General features: G+C 41.0%; 1 protein-coding gene across 2 annotated transcripts in view; it reads right to left on the reverse strand.

Moving 5' to 3' along the window:
- FNDC3B (fibronectin type III domain containing 3B) overlaps positions 1-15,378 on the reverse strand; it is a 370,196-nt gene that overhangs the window by 334,276 nt on the left and 20,542 nt on the right. The window lies entirely within an intron of this gene.

Raw genomic sequence — 15,378 nt, forward strand, 5'->3', positions numbered from 1 at the left:
GTCTCCAGATGTGGTAGACTGATGATTTCCTGTGATGGTGATCAAATAGGATCTTGTTGTTAGGCATTACAGTTTTAAACATTCCATTATCCACTTTGTAAAAATTTCACCTTTATTAACATTATTACTATTTAATGATAGAAACATTCATTGACAACTCTAACGAGGTCAAGATACCGATGGCTACAAAATGTCAAGATGTTGTCATTAGCCCGGGAAATGCAAACTACAAATTCTCCCAGGTCTCTCAAACTCTATAGCCTCTCTATCCAGTACGAGAACCACTAGCTACATGTGACTATTTAAATTACTTAAAATTAAATAAAACCCTGAATTCTGTTTCTCGGTCACACTAGCCACTTTTGAGGGCTCAATAGCCACATGTGACTAGCAGGCATACGCATACTAGGTAATGCAGGTATTTCCGTAATTTCAACAATTCTATTGGACAGGACTGCTATAAAATACCGTCTTTTCTTTTTTTTTTTTTTTTTTGACAGAGGCTCTCTCTGTCCCCACGCTGGAGTGCAGTGATGCAATCTCAGCCCACCACAACATCCCCTCTCGGGATCAAGCAATTCTCTTACCTCAGCCTCCCAAGTAGCTGGGAATACAGGCGGGCGCCACCATGATCGGCCAATTTTTGTATTTTTAGTAGAGACAGGGTTTCTCCATTTTAGCCAGGATGGTCTCAATCTCTTGACCTAGTGATTCGCCCAACTTGGTCTCCCATATTTTCATTGAAGAAAATGAAGGATGAGTTTCCAACATATGAACTACTACTAGTATTTCACCTTATCAAGCAAAGGAGGCACTCTAGCAGGGTTATTAAGGGCTAGGACTCTAGAACTCTACTGTTAAAATTCTGACACTGGCTCAACCGCTTAGCACTGGGATTGGAGCCTGTGACTTCACTCTCCACGCCTCAGTTTCTGTCTGTAAAACAAGGATAAATATAACACCTATCCTCATAGGACCATGGTAAAGAGTAAATGAGTTCGCACAGGAGTGCTCGCTATGTAAATATTCACTGTTATTACCAAGCCCTAACATACACTTCAAACCCCTAAAAACTGTGCATACCCTTTTTTAGCTAGTAAGTATTTTGTTAGTTTTAGTGGGCGTGACAATCAGCCTCCATGCTGTCTTGAGACATTTGAGAGAAAAAAGTCAGATTCATTAGCCACAATCTGACTTCTAAGTCTGACCACCTTTCACCAGTTAGGCTCTTCACTGAAAATGAATAAAAATTAATTCTGGGCCAGGTGTGGTCACTGATGCCTGTAATCCCAGCACTTTGGGAGGCTGTGACGGCTGGATCATAAGGTCAGGCATTTGAGACCAGCCTGGCCAACATGGTCAAACCCCGTCTCTACTAAAAATACAAAAATTTGTATTTTTTATATTTTTAGCAAATACAGGGTGCCTATAATCCCAGCTACCAGGGAGGATGAGGCAGGAGAATCGCTTGATCCTGGGAGGCAGAGGTTGCAGTGAGCCAAGACTGTACCACTACATTCCAGCCCAGGCGGCAGTGTGACACTTTGTCTCAAAAAAAAAAAAAAAAAACACACACAACAAAAAAATTAACAAAATAAAAATTGTAATGAATCAATTAATTGACTATACACACATATAAACTAGGTTAGTTTTTTTCAAGTCAGGCTAAATTCATAGCATTAAGGGGTATAAAAATATATATATAAGATACATGAGCCATAAAACCATTTACTTATTCTATAAAACCTTAAGACTTCACCTTAATAATCCCCTGCAATTAGCAAATACTTTGCTTGAATGGAAACCTGTTATTAAAGTTATATCCAACTCAATGAAAATTCCAAATTAGTTGAGTCTAAACTAATGATTAAGACTAAGGTATACTATATTTAACCCGTTTGAAACAGCTGGGAAATATAATGATCGAAAACACATAAAACTGAAGAACAGTATGTTTCTACACAATGGTTTTAAAGTTTATAAAGTGTCTTATTTTTTAATTTAATAATTCGGTCTGAAAAATAGACTAATTTTTAGCACAACCAAAACATGCATTTGGTACTGTGAATAATTTTTTCCACATACAAGAAAAAAAAATGTTGTTGGCAAAAACCAGTCAACTTGAGAAAACCTGATTAGTTAGAAATTGCATAATCCTGACCAATTTCTGCAGCAAAAATGCCTGTATTTCTCTTAAGAACTTTTAGTTTTAGATTAGAAGAAAATATATTTCTGAAAGAACTTATCTGAGAAATACTGAAATACTGAGGGATGAAATAATGTGCCTGAGATTTGCTTCAGAATATTACAGCAAGGAGCAGAGAATGAAAGGGGAAAGGTGAAACAAGACTGCCATGAGTTGATGATCGTCAAGGCTGGGTAATAACTCCAGGGGGATTCACTACTATTCTCTACTTTTGTCTATGTTCAACTTCTTCTCATGAATTACAATGTTTTAAAATAAAAAAAAAAAGCTCACCGGCCGGGCGCGGTGGCTCACGCCTGTAATCCCAGCACTCTGGGAGGCTGAAGCGGGCGGATCACAAGGTCAAGGGATGGAGACCATCCTGCCCAACACGGTGAACCCTGTCTCTACTAAAAATACAAAAATTAGCTGGGCATGGTGGCGCGTGCCTGTAGTCCCAGCTACTCAGAAGGCTGAGGCAGGAGAATTGCCTGAACCCAGGAGGTGGAGGTTGCAGTTGAGCCCAGATTACACCACCGTGCTCCAGCCTGTTGACAGGGCAAGACTCCGTCTCAAAAACAAACAAACAAAAAAAAACTCATCTAAAAAGCATAAGGTGTTTTTTGCTTCTGGTAGGAGGTAAATACTAAATATGACATAGCAAAGATGCATCAGTTTCACATCCAGGAGCCGGAGTGCTAGAATTCTGCTCTTCTCCATCAAGACAGTGGGATTTATGATTATCCCAAACAACTACGTCCAGAGTACTATTGATTCTTTCACGTGACCTGGGTTTGGATCTTGTTTATCTCTTTCTTCACCAATTCCAGAGAAAGAAAACCACAGGGTAGATTGGCTAACACTCTCCAGAAATAGCCAAGGTTCTTATTTTGATATCATAATTCTTGAGTCCAAGATGTACCCTATTTTTTAAGACTTTCAGAAGGTTGCATTCTATTACAGATCCCAGTTTAGGACCAGAACATCTAAAATTGCACAGTTAACGGTAACAGGGTGATTTAATACCCTAATAATGGCCTGGGAAAATGTTGGCATGTTGAAAATATTTCACGTTCATATCATTTCAAAAGTGCAGAAGATAAACACCTACAGATTTTCAATTAGAGGTTAGCCAAGCTTGAGACATCATGCTCTGGAAAGAGAAGGGGGCAGTGGCCTGGAATTCAGAGACTGGAATAAAGCTGTAGCCTGACTTCTCCCTTTCTATGCCACAGTGCCCTAAGTAAGGAAAGGCACACACTCTCAGACTAGGTTTTCTCATCTGTAAAATGGGACAACAGTCACCGTGCTCACACCACAGGGTCACTGTGAGAATGCTGCAATAGACAATATATATACTAGAAACAGCTTTGCAAATACTGAGGTATTTAAAAATAAGGTATCAGCTTGTCAACGGCATTAGCAGCACCCCTAAAATGGCTTTGGCTACTCCCCTACTTGGAATCGGAAAAGGGAAAGGCCAATTAAACTGAAGAAGACTAAATGGAATTGTCAGCCAGATTCCACAACTACCGCCCAGTGAAACTGAAACACGAACTACCTGACCAGGGCATCCAAAAGGCACTGGACTGAACGGTCAGAGCTATGAAAAGTCAGTACAGCGGTCTGGAGAGTAAAGAAACTAAGGCAAACCAGTAAGACCAAAGGCAGGCAACAAAGACTTTAAAAACCTACTAATTCACCTATAACAAACCCGTACGTTCTATAGACCCAGCTACTTGGGAGGCTGAGGCAGGAGAATCGCTTGAACCCAGGAGGTGGAGGTTGCAGTCAGCCCAGATTGCGCCACTGCGCTCCAGCCTGGTGACAGAGCAAAACTCTCAGTTGAAAAAAAAAAAAAAAAAAGAAAAGAAAAAAAAAAACTCATCTAAAACGCATAAGGTGTTTTTTGCTTGTTTCCTAGAGCTTAAAGTAAGATTTAAAAATAAATAAATAATAAAATTTAAAAACCCACTAATTCTTCAAAGATCTCAACCTTTGCCTAAAAGTGTTACTAGAGATACTTATTCGCTCTAGCCACATAAAAGCAGCCATTTACAAAACATTTTGCTTAGAAAAGTAAAATGAATAAATACCGAAGAATGTCTGATTGGATCTTGTTAAGATATTCAAAAGCGTCCACTTCAAATGGAGACAGGAGTTAACAGCAGAGCCCTCTCCTGAGGATTCCATGCCCTCACCTGCCACAGGTACTCAGGTGGCCTGCTGAACTGACTGGCAGCCTAGCAAACCTCACCGGGCGGTTACCAGGTCAAGGAAATTGACAGCAACATTTTGCAGCAAAAGTACAAGAGGGTGACCTAAATAACTAAATCAGGAACCAGAAAATATGTTAACACAGAAAAGATTTTCAAAGGAATATGGAGTTTCAGGAGGGGAATGATGTTATGTCCCCCCCTGAAAACCACAACTGCCTGGCTACAAACCCTAAGTCCACAACTGACTACCTTTTACCTTCAGGCAAGTCGCTTACCCTCTCACTGCCTCTGATTTTTCACTGGCGAAGTGGAAATCATAAAATAAAGTGCCTAATTCAGGAAGCTGTGAAGAATAAATGAAGAAATGTATGTAACGTACTTAGAACAGTGTCTGGCACATAGCAAGCATTCAATCTGGGCTTATTATTATTATTAAATTTCCTGACAAATGTTTTTTATTCTTGCTATAAATGAGGGCTCCTCTGGCCAGGCGCGGTAGCTCACGCCTATAATCCCAGCACTCTGGGAGGCTGAGGCAGGTGGATCATCTGGGATCAGGAATTCGAGACTAGCCTGGCCAACATGGCGAAACCCTGTCTCTTCTAAAAATACAAAAAACAATTAGCCGGGCTTGGTGGTGGGTGCCTGTAGTCCCAGCTACTCAGGAAACTGAGACAGGAGAATTGCTTGAACCCAGGAGGAGGAGGCTGCAGTGAGCCAAGGTCGTGCCACTGCACTCTAGCCTGGGAGACAGAGTGAGACTCTGTCTCAAAAAAAAAAAAAAAAAGAGGGCTCCTTAAAAAGTGTCCAAATATTTGCTCAGCAGTTCAGAAGGAGAACTGCAAATTAATTCAAGTAAAATGTACAGAGGAATAAGTATCGAAAGTGTGGGAGCCATGCTCGGGCCAGTCCGTCCCTAGCTTCTGTTCTTTCTCCCTCTTCCCCATTCACTCAGCAGAGCATCAGGTCTCACCCTGCGGTCAGAAAGGTGAACTTACACCCCTCTGCAGGAGCCTAGAATGGGAATCCAGTGGGGGCACAGGTGGCTAACTAAATGACAAGAGTGTAAAAGACAAAAGGGAAGCACCTGAAAAGAGCAGCAGGGGCTACAGAATGGGATCACCAGGATGAGCCAGCCAAGTGGGAAATGGCAGGCGGAAACTGAGGCAGTCGCCCTGTGACTAAGGCAGGGAGGAGTGTGGAGGTATGCCAGGCAGTAGAGACACAGGGAGGCCACGTCCAGCGCAGAGGGAGATGATCGTGCCCTGAACGTTCTCTGCTCTCAGGAGTCACAAGCATGCTATCATGAATTCCCAGAAGTCTCTTCAAAACAGACAGAAGGAAACACCCATAATAAGTCTTGCAGAGAAACAAACTGGTTTCACTAGGTCTACCAAAGAGCCTGTTCTGTAGTACTAACTCTTGGACCACAAATCCCTAACAAGACGCAAACTTCTAAAGACTCTTAATAGGCCTGTTAAGTCATTTTTTTGTCAAGTGTGATGACGTTTCACTCCACTGATCCAGGTGCAAAGACTACCAAAAGCCCAGCAGGGACTTCGCTTCATACAGGAAACTCTTGATGTAATTGCAGCTCAATGACTCATGGTAATTATCTTTTTTAAAAAAACATATAAAACATTAAGAAAGTTGTACTTTTATTTTATGATCTTTTATAAAATAATAGCATTAGTGTTTCATTCATAAGTGTAATAAACTAACATCAAACAAGAAAAAAAGCAGAATCCAGCTCTGGTGCCTTAGAGAACGCAAAAAAGCCTCACAGATCAGATTTACAGTAAGCCAGACAAACGCATCTCCACACCACTTTCATCCCTCTCATCAAAAAGGCAGTGAGACTTCAAAAAGCACATCAATCAGCATAGGCCACTCTTGCTGTTTAAGACACACCCCAGAAGAACTCATAAACTAAATATAGCACTACATTATATACAGAAAAATACCACTGCTGACTGAATAATAGCTAAACAGTGGAAATTTAAAAGGACAAAATTAGGAAGCAGAATCATAAAAGCCAGAGGAGAATCCTGATCACTCATGGTAGACTGGGTATGGGTAGGAGACTGTGCAGCAAGTCTTAGACCTGGACAGGAAAATGAACCAAGTTGGAAACCACTGTACATAAAGCAAGGAGGAAGGAGCTGCAGTCTGAGAAAAGGGTGAGCTGGTACCAGACCCGTAAGTCCACAGTAAGAGAATACCAGCCGGGCGCGGTGACTCACGTCTGTAATCCCAGCCACTTGGGAGGCTGAGGCAGGAGAATCGCTTCAATCTGGGAGGTGGGGGTTGTAGTGAGCCAAGATTGCACCACTGCACTCCAACCCAGGTCACAGGTCTGTCTCAAAAAAAAAAAAAAAAAAAAAAAAAAAAAAAAAAAAAAAAAAAAAAAGAGAATAGGCCGGGCGTGGTGCCTCATGCCTATAATCCCAGCACTTTGGGAGGCTGAGACAGGTGGATCACGAGGTCAAGAGATTGAGACCATCCTGGTCAACATGGTGAAACTCCGTCTCTACTAAAAATACAAAAATTAGCTGGGCATGGTGGCGCACGCCTGTAGTCCCAGCTATTTGGGAGGCTGAGGCAGGAGAATTGCTTGAACCCAGGAGACGGAGGTTGCGGTGAGCCGAGATCACACCATTGCACTCTAGCCTGGGTAACGAACGAAACTCCATTTCTTAAAAAAAAAAAAAAAAAGAGAGAGAGAGAGAATACTATATGTCTGCTACTGAACAACAGCAACAAAAACTCTTATACTTTTCAATAAAAGTGCTTCAAAAGAGCTACCTATGTTCACACGCTCGTGCAACCAATTAAAAGTATAATAATCAAAATGAGTTTCTTTCAATTATTTTCAATGTATATACCACAATCTCAAAACATAAAAAATTCCTTTCCGAAGTATGCAACTTAATGTCACTTCTCCATGTGTAGCATTTTCTTGGAAAACACAAAACTTTGTTAATGTTCTTCTAACTCCCAAGTTACTCAGTAACCACAAGAGTAACTGAAAGCAGTCTGAGAACAGCAGCCCTAGGTCCAGGTCTTAATCTGAGCCTTGTGACCAAGCTTTACTAAAGGGCTCAACTCAGACAACTCCTGAGTTTCCCAGAGGAAAATGAGCTTTGTTTCCTGAAGCCTGTAGCCACTTCTGTCCTGAAAGGAGAGGAAACTAATAATTTTCTCCAAAACTACATGTAAACGGGCTGCAGCAGGGAGTCACCTAGATACTGCGCTGGGTAGGTATTACCTCCCTAAGTCTCTGTTTTCTGAGGAATCACATCATTCCCCTTCTAGGGTTGATATGAAGGTACACAAGGTCCTATGTGGAACTTAAATGAAGCTCTAATGCCCAGAATGGCAAAACTTGGTAACTGTTGATTAGTATCATTATCACCTCACTGTTCATCTCCACAGGTCCACCTCCCACCCATCTGAACATCCAAACGTCATGTGGTTACCCTAGCAACCACAGAATCATGAGAAGAAAGGAGAACAGATGAAGTTTGGAAAGCTACTAAGTAACAGTTGTGGGCTAACAGCCAGGTTATCAGATAAGCAAATGCAACCCAAATGAAGCTTCTTACCTGCATTTCCACATCAGCTACAGTGGTCTTGGTGGATCTCTGCATTCCAAGCCTTCATGCATCCTTTGCAAGTACTAAGCATCCGGGGTACTTAAGGTTGACAAAGTAACTGTATTAACCACATATCATGCCCCTACATCACTATCACCAAGAACAGTATTCCAAATATTAGACTCGTAACTCTAAATCAACAATTTCCTCCCCTCACTCTCTGGGAAAAAAGAAAGAAAGAAAAACTTTGCAGAGGAATAAAGTGGGAAGCCAGTGTTCTAATATAAACATGACAAGCCCAATTCTATCACTGCAATATACTTTCTGACTTCAGTACAAAAATCTTTTCTGACCATCTGGAGCTACTCCAGGCATGTGGCCAAAACTTTGTAATTCCTTTTCAAAGTAAATGACAGATCAGTAACTGCCACGTTGCTAATGCACAGCCAAAGGGAGCACCTCATATCCTATTCAATGCTCCCTGGAGTTTTACACATGTAGTAAAAACAAAGTGCTTCCAAATAAATCTGCCCACTTTCCAATATTCCAAACTGAACAGCCATCCTGTCACTTCTGAACAAGGCGGCATTTTTTCGGGTGTGATCCTATTATCCTATTTCACACAGGAAGTAGGACTTCAAGTTTCACTAAAAACAACCATATCTACCCTAAAATTAATCCTATGCATGTCCACTATTATTTCAGTTCTCCAGAAATGGCACATGGGAGTCTACCAGAAATTTTAAAAGCCTGTCCCCTGCAGTGCCTGAGATGCCCAGAAGGTTGCAATAAACATGGGGTCACGTATACACAGGGCAACAGAGGTGAACTCAAGTTCAATGGTGACCCATAAAGTTGGCGGACACATCTTCTTAAACCCCACTGACTAGCAGAATCACTTTCTTCATTCATCCAACACACCAAACGGAGAGCCTACTCTGTGCCAGGTGCTACAGTGATGAATGAAATCAAATCTCCCAATATCTTTGCCAGAAATATAAATTTGAAGAGCCCAAAATGAGTTTAGTGTAATAGGCCATTGATAAGAAGAGCCACCTGAAAGCTCAGAGGCTAAAATTTGATCATCTTCCCCTGGAGCACACCAAGTAGAAAGATGTCAGCCAGCAATAGTTATGGACTTCCTACATTTCAAACAAAGTTACCTCTGAAGTCACACTTTCCATTGGGGGGCTGTCTTATCCTTTTAAGTAAAACATTTTAAAACTGAAGAGCCTGAAAATTTATGTGTTAGCAAATTGTTTCTTACAAAGATAAGTTAAAAGGAGTTTCACGGATGAATGAAGGACGAGTCAACAGTAGCTAGCCACTGATCACAAATTAAGCAGCAGGTAGACTATAAATCAAAATATAAAATAGGTCATGACGGGGCTTAGTCCACCTGGGCTGCTCTAACAAAATACCTTAGACTGGGTAACCGACAAACAGAAATTTATTTCTTACAGTTCCAGGGGTTAGTAAGTCCAAAATCAAGGCACCAGCAAATCAGGTGTCTGGCAAGGGCTCCTTTCCTGGTTCACAGATGGTGCCTTCTTGCTGTGTCCTCACAGGGTGAAGGAGGGAACCTGGCTCCCTTAGGCTATCTATCTAATCTGTCTATCTATTTTAAGAGAAAGAGTCTTGCTACATCGTCCAGGCTGGAGTGCAGGGGCTATTTACTTACTGCAGCCTCTAACTCCTGGCCTCAAGCAATCTTCTCACTGCCAGCCTTTCTTCTAAGGCCTTGAATCCCATTCATGAGAGATCTGCCCTTGTGATCTAATTGCCTCCTAAAGGCCCCACCTCCCTAACCTTCGGGGTTAGGATTTTAATATATAAATAAATGCGGCGAGGGGAGACAGACACAAACATTCAGAGCAGGGTCTCGCCGTTCTGATGAATAACTATCCTTGAGAGTAAATTCACAAAATCAGAGTAAGAGAGCTAGAAAAGGCATTAGAGACTGTCCTACTCTGCTTGTACCCAGCTCCTCTCTTAGAGACTCTGTTTTTTCAGGTTGCCCTCAAAACATCATGTAATCATTACTAAAATAATGGCATCTGAATGTCCTGAGCCAACTCCAAATGGAACCCTTGTGTCCTATCTGAGAACAGGAAAGAGATCAGCAATCATATCAGACAGTCACAGACAATTCAGAATCCCAGTAAGAGAAAGCGCAGAAACCTCAGAGCAGATTCCTTATCACAGGAATGCATGAGGAGGATACTCGGTCCTCAGTCTTCGGGACTAGAGGGGAAGAGAAGTAAACGTTGACAGGATTACCCTTCTCAAAGAGTTTAACAGACACAAGTGGAACTTCCAAGGCAGATATCACTATCAAAGAAAACTGTGAGGAGAAGAATGGGCAGCAGGGGAAGGTATCAACAATGCAAGAATCTGAACAGGACAATGTACAAGAAAAGGCAGGGACTTTCTGAAAGCATTTTTGGAGGGAGGCAGGGTAATGATGTAAACAGCAAAGAATAGACTGTAGGCTGGTCCGAGTGCAGTGGTGTTTACAACTAATTGATCACAACCAGTTACAGATTTCTTTGTTCCTTCTCCACTCCCACTGCTTCACTTGACCAGCCTTAAAAAAAAAAAAAAAAAAAAATAAAAAAAAAAAATAAATAAATAAAAAAAAAAAAAAATAAAAAAAAAGAACAGACTGTAGGCTAAGACAAAGAATGCTATGTTATTTTAAAGAACTGTGGGACATTTGAAGAAAAATGGGGAAAACAGAAAAATCAAGACTTGCTTCAAAAGTATATAACAAAAAAATGTATTTAACAAGGAAGATAGGGAGAAAAGATACATGTAAACAAAGGCATTGATCATTCAAAAGAGAAATCTTAAAATCTATGAGAGCAAGATTTTGTAGCATTAGCTCATACAGCAATTTCACTTCCTTCAAAGGAGTCACCAAAAACTAATGCTTTACAGAGAGATACTATTTTTTTCTGACTCTGCCTACATTCATTCTCGTCTTATCTTGACCTAAGCCATTCACTTACTTAAGGTTAACTTTTTCTCAGTGATATATATGGGCTTCAGGAAATAACACAGAAGTTGAAATGAGAAGAGGATTGATGGGTGGATGGATGGAAGGACGGAGAGATAGACAGTGAATTAAGAGTTTGGCAGAGTCGGTTGGGCACAGTGGCCCACGCCTATACAATCCCAGCACTTTGGAAGGCTGAGGCGGGCAGATCACGAGGTAAGGAGATTAAGACCATCCTGGCCAACATGGTAAAACTCTGTCTCTACTAAAAATACAAAAATTAGTTGGGCCTGGTGGCGTGTGCCTGTAATCCCAGCTACTCGGGAGGCTGAGGCAGGAGAATCACTTGAACCAGGGAGTAGGAGGTTGCCGTGAGCCAAGGTTGGGCCACTGCCCTCCAGCCTGAGAGCAGAGTGAGACTTCGTCTCAAAAAAAAAAAAGAGTTTGGCAGAGTTTAAAAAAAAAACTTAGCAATACCATAAATAAAATCAGCTCTGCCCAAATTGCAAAATGCCAGTCATAATACTTACGCAATAATCAGTGACAAAGAGAAAAATCCCACTTTCAAGAATGAGAAAAGTAGCAGAAATTGGGGCACTAAGGACCAGAAACAGACATGGGCAGGATGAAGGCGGCAAATTCCCAACCTTAGAAAAGAAAAGGAATAAATGTATACGTATCCTGCAAGGGGGCTGAGGGGTAAGGAGAGCAGGAACGGGGACTGGGCACTTCCTGGTAATGCTGGCCCTGATCAGCTTCTGGATATGGCCCTTACTGCATGTACAAAAAACTATTAAGAAAGAAGTAAAGCTGCACAAACTTAACCTCAGCACGAGCATGATTACCTCACGTAACTTTTCCTAGTATCCCTAAACAGAAAGTCACTCGCTCAGATAAGTTAAGTTTATAATTTTTGGTAAGTGTCCCTCAGTAACCTGGTTTATGTATCATGCATTAGCTTGTGGAACTGAAAGGTTAATGCTTGAAAAAAAGATCAGATATCTCTTTGGTTCTTTGCCCTAACTTTGTGAAGATTGTGTAACTTGTACAAATATAACCATTTCCTGTCTGCTGAACAAAGCAATTAATGGACTGGGTACAGTTTCTGAGACGATTTAAGGGAAGAAATCAATCTGGCCATGTCTCATTGTAGTTCATTTTAAAGAAAGAAACAAAAGAGACAGGAAAAATATAGAATACCACTATTTTGTTAAATAGCAGTCATTCTTTATACAACCTTCCTCCCCCACAGATTGTACATGACACATTGGGAAAGGAATCTGCTTCAAAACAGCTTTCAAAGAATATATCTATCACCCATAACTTCAATTTACTATTAAAACGTAACGTGCAGACCAGGCCATTCTGGAAGAAGAAACTGGTATCACTTCATGAGCGTAGAGGAAGCATCCATCATTCACATAGGATGGATTCCGCAGAAAGAGAAACATCAAGGGAAATGAAAGAAGGTAATGCAACCTGGGATTCCAATGACTGCCTGAAGCTGGTTAAGAGCTCAGCAGGTATGGAAACACTGCGTTCATTCTCCTCAAACCTTTATTGCTTAAGCTAGCTTAAGCGGGTTTCTCTTATCTGCAATGCATTAATTCTTGACTGAACAACAAAACTCTTTCTATCTTCACATGTTTTTGAAGTGTCTCACAGTTATTCCTCCTGATTCAAAGTTCCATATGCCCCCAATAATAAGAATTATAATTAGAACACGGCTTTAAAATTAAAATCAAACATAAGCTTTCACCTGGTTCAAACACATGGCATCTCGGTGTCGAAACAACACGTCTTGCTCCATCATTCAATCATTCATTCAATAAACTACACTTGCTGAGTGCTCTGTTTGCCAGACACTGTATACAAGAGAGGAGGAGAGGGTTGGTCTCTGCCCTCAAGGAATTTAGATTTTAGTGGGAAAGTCCAACAAAGAGGAATTAGACATTTCCCTGCTCCTTCTCTTGCCACATCTTTAAATACTGCTTCTGATTGAACTGATGGCTCCCTAAACTTCAGGTACCAGTTTGTGCAATCTATCTGTTCCTACAATCTCCTAGGTCTTCTAAAGGGTAAATGAAAACTGTAGAGTGGGTCTTTAGGATTTCTGTCATCACAGTGAGTCATCGGGCTCATGGCCTAGGGAAGACAGAAAAGCCTGGTGTGGGGCCAGCTCAAATGGTCTTCCCTCTGCCCATCACCACGGCTGCACTCTCACCTGAATACCACTACCACCCCCAACCCTAGCAACAGGACTGACTGACATCTAAAATAATCTACACTTTTAAATTAAAATCTACCATCTTTCATTATTTATATGTATTCAGAGGTTCACTACAAAACTGAGTCAATGAATCCTCAAAGATAGTTTTTAGAATTGTCAACTGGCCCCACTATGAGAGCTCTCTCCTTGGGAGGGAAGCAAATTTTCCGAAAAACAGGTATTTAACGAGCATCAGTCAACTGAGTCCAAAGACCTCTCACAGCTAATAGGAAGTGACCACCTGGCTAAATCTTCACATTCTTGCAAATCCAAATATGATTCTCTAAAGCTGAAGGCTGGAAGATTTAGATCTAAAGATGCCTAATGGGTTTGAAACATTTCAAAATGAGAGTTCTCAATAACTGAATCACTATAAAGGAACTGCCCTAGGAATATGTGTTAGAAAAGTTTTAATTCATCACTCAACTATAGATAAACATCCTTATAAGAAACCATCCGGTCAGCATCCTGGAAAAATGTTAGGCTAAAAGTTAAGCAAGTTTATATAGGCTATCAGGTATTAATGTTTTCCATGATTACTTTTCCGTGGCAAAATGAATTGCGTTACTGACTTAGAAAAATAAACACTACACCTAACTTGTATTTGTGCCCTGATTTCTTGCCAAACTTAAGTATACCAGATAATTTCAATTAAGCCGAGTGCTGTGGCTCACACCTATAATCTCACACACTTTGGGTGGCTGAGGCGGGCAGATCACAAGGTCAGGAGTTCAAGACTAGCCTGGCTAACATGGTGAAACCCCATCTCTACTAAAAGTACAAAAACTTAGCTGGGTGTGGTGGCACGCACCTGTAATCCCAGCTACTCGGGAGGCTGAGGTAGGAGAATCACTTGAAACCAGGAGGCAGATGCTGCAGTGAGCAGAGATGATGCCACTGCACTCCAGCCTGGACGACAGGGCAAGACTCCATCTCGGGAAAAAAAAAAAAATTCAAATAAACAGATCAGATAATCTATAACAGAGGCCAGGTGACCAGTTAATAATCCATAGAGTCATTTTCAAACCTAAATTCTCAATCAAGAAAGCAATTTTTCAGATTCAAACTTTTGACTCCCAAATGCTGAGTATGAGAAATTTTTTGAAGCCTTTTAACCCTTTTATATATAAGCTTCAAATTCCCCATGCCATGGAGAGCAATTAATGTCAGGAGGCCCGGGGAGAATTAATCCGAGAGTTATCCAGAAACCCACTGGAAGGTCTGCAGATCCCCAGATTTCTTACTAGTAATACAAAAAAGGCCACTAGAAACCACCCTCTTTTAAGTTAAGGGAAATATACATTTGGAAAAGGTTTAAAAAATGCTCCCCCAAATACGTATTATGTTATGGGCTATCATCAAAATGTATTTTTACAAAACACACATATAAGTTACACTAGTACTACAGTTATTATAAAAAGTTAAGAATTCCATGTTTGGCTGTTTCCCGTAAGCATTTACAAGTGACAAATAAATAAGGAAAATAAACATTATGGAAGATGTTGATTTCTATGATAACCAGAAACAAAATGTCAGCAGCAAAATGGTCACCGCTCTAGACAAACTGCTAAAGGTTTAGGGAATGAGGACATAAAGAAAAGAAAGTGTTCATAAAACTTTCTTGGTTCACCGCTACGTTCCTATGAAGATGGTAGAAACTCCTTGTTTTTCCAATATACCATTTCAAGAAGCAACAAAAAAAGCTCTGTATGTACAGTCAAGACAAAACAAATACATGACTGGAAGCTATGGTGCTAACATGAGCGGTTCTGTTTGATATGATCTACAGATCCATTAAGATGAGACGATTAGCAGAGCATGGTAGCACACACCTGTAATCCCAGCACTTTGGGAGGTAGAGGTGGGCGGATCACGAGATCAAGAGATCAAAACCAGTTTGGCCTACATTGGGAAACCTCATCTCTATTAAAAATGCAAAAATGAGCCAGGCATGGTGGCGCGCACCTGTAGTCCCAGCTACTCAGGAGGCTGAGGCAGGAGAATTGCTTGAATCTGGGAGGCCAAGGTTGCAGTGAGCCAAGATCGCGCCATTGCACTCCAGCCTGGTGACAGAGCGAGACTCCATCTCAAAAAAAAAAAAAAAAAAAAAA

Source organism: Sapajus apella, unplaced genomic scaffold (assembly GCF_009761245.1).
Source record: "Sapajus apella isolate SASKATOON/1434 unplaced genomic scaffold, GSC_monkey_1.0 scaffold101, whole genome shotgun sequence".
Taxonomy (NCBI): Eukaryota; Metazoa; Chordata; class Mammalia; order Primates; family Cebidae; genus Sapajus; species Sapajus apella.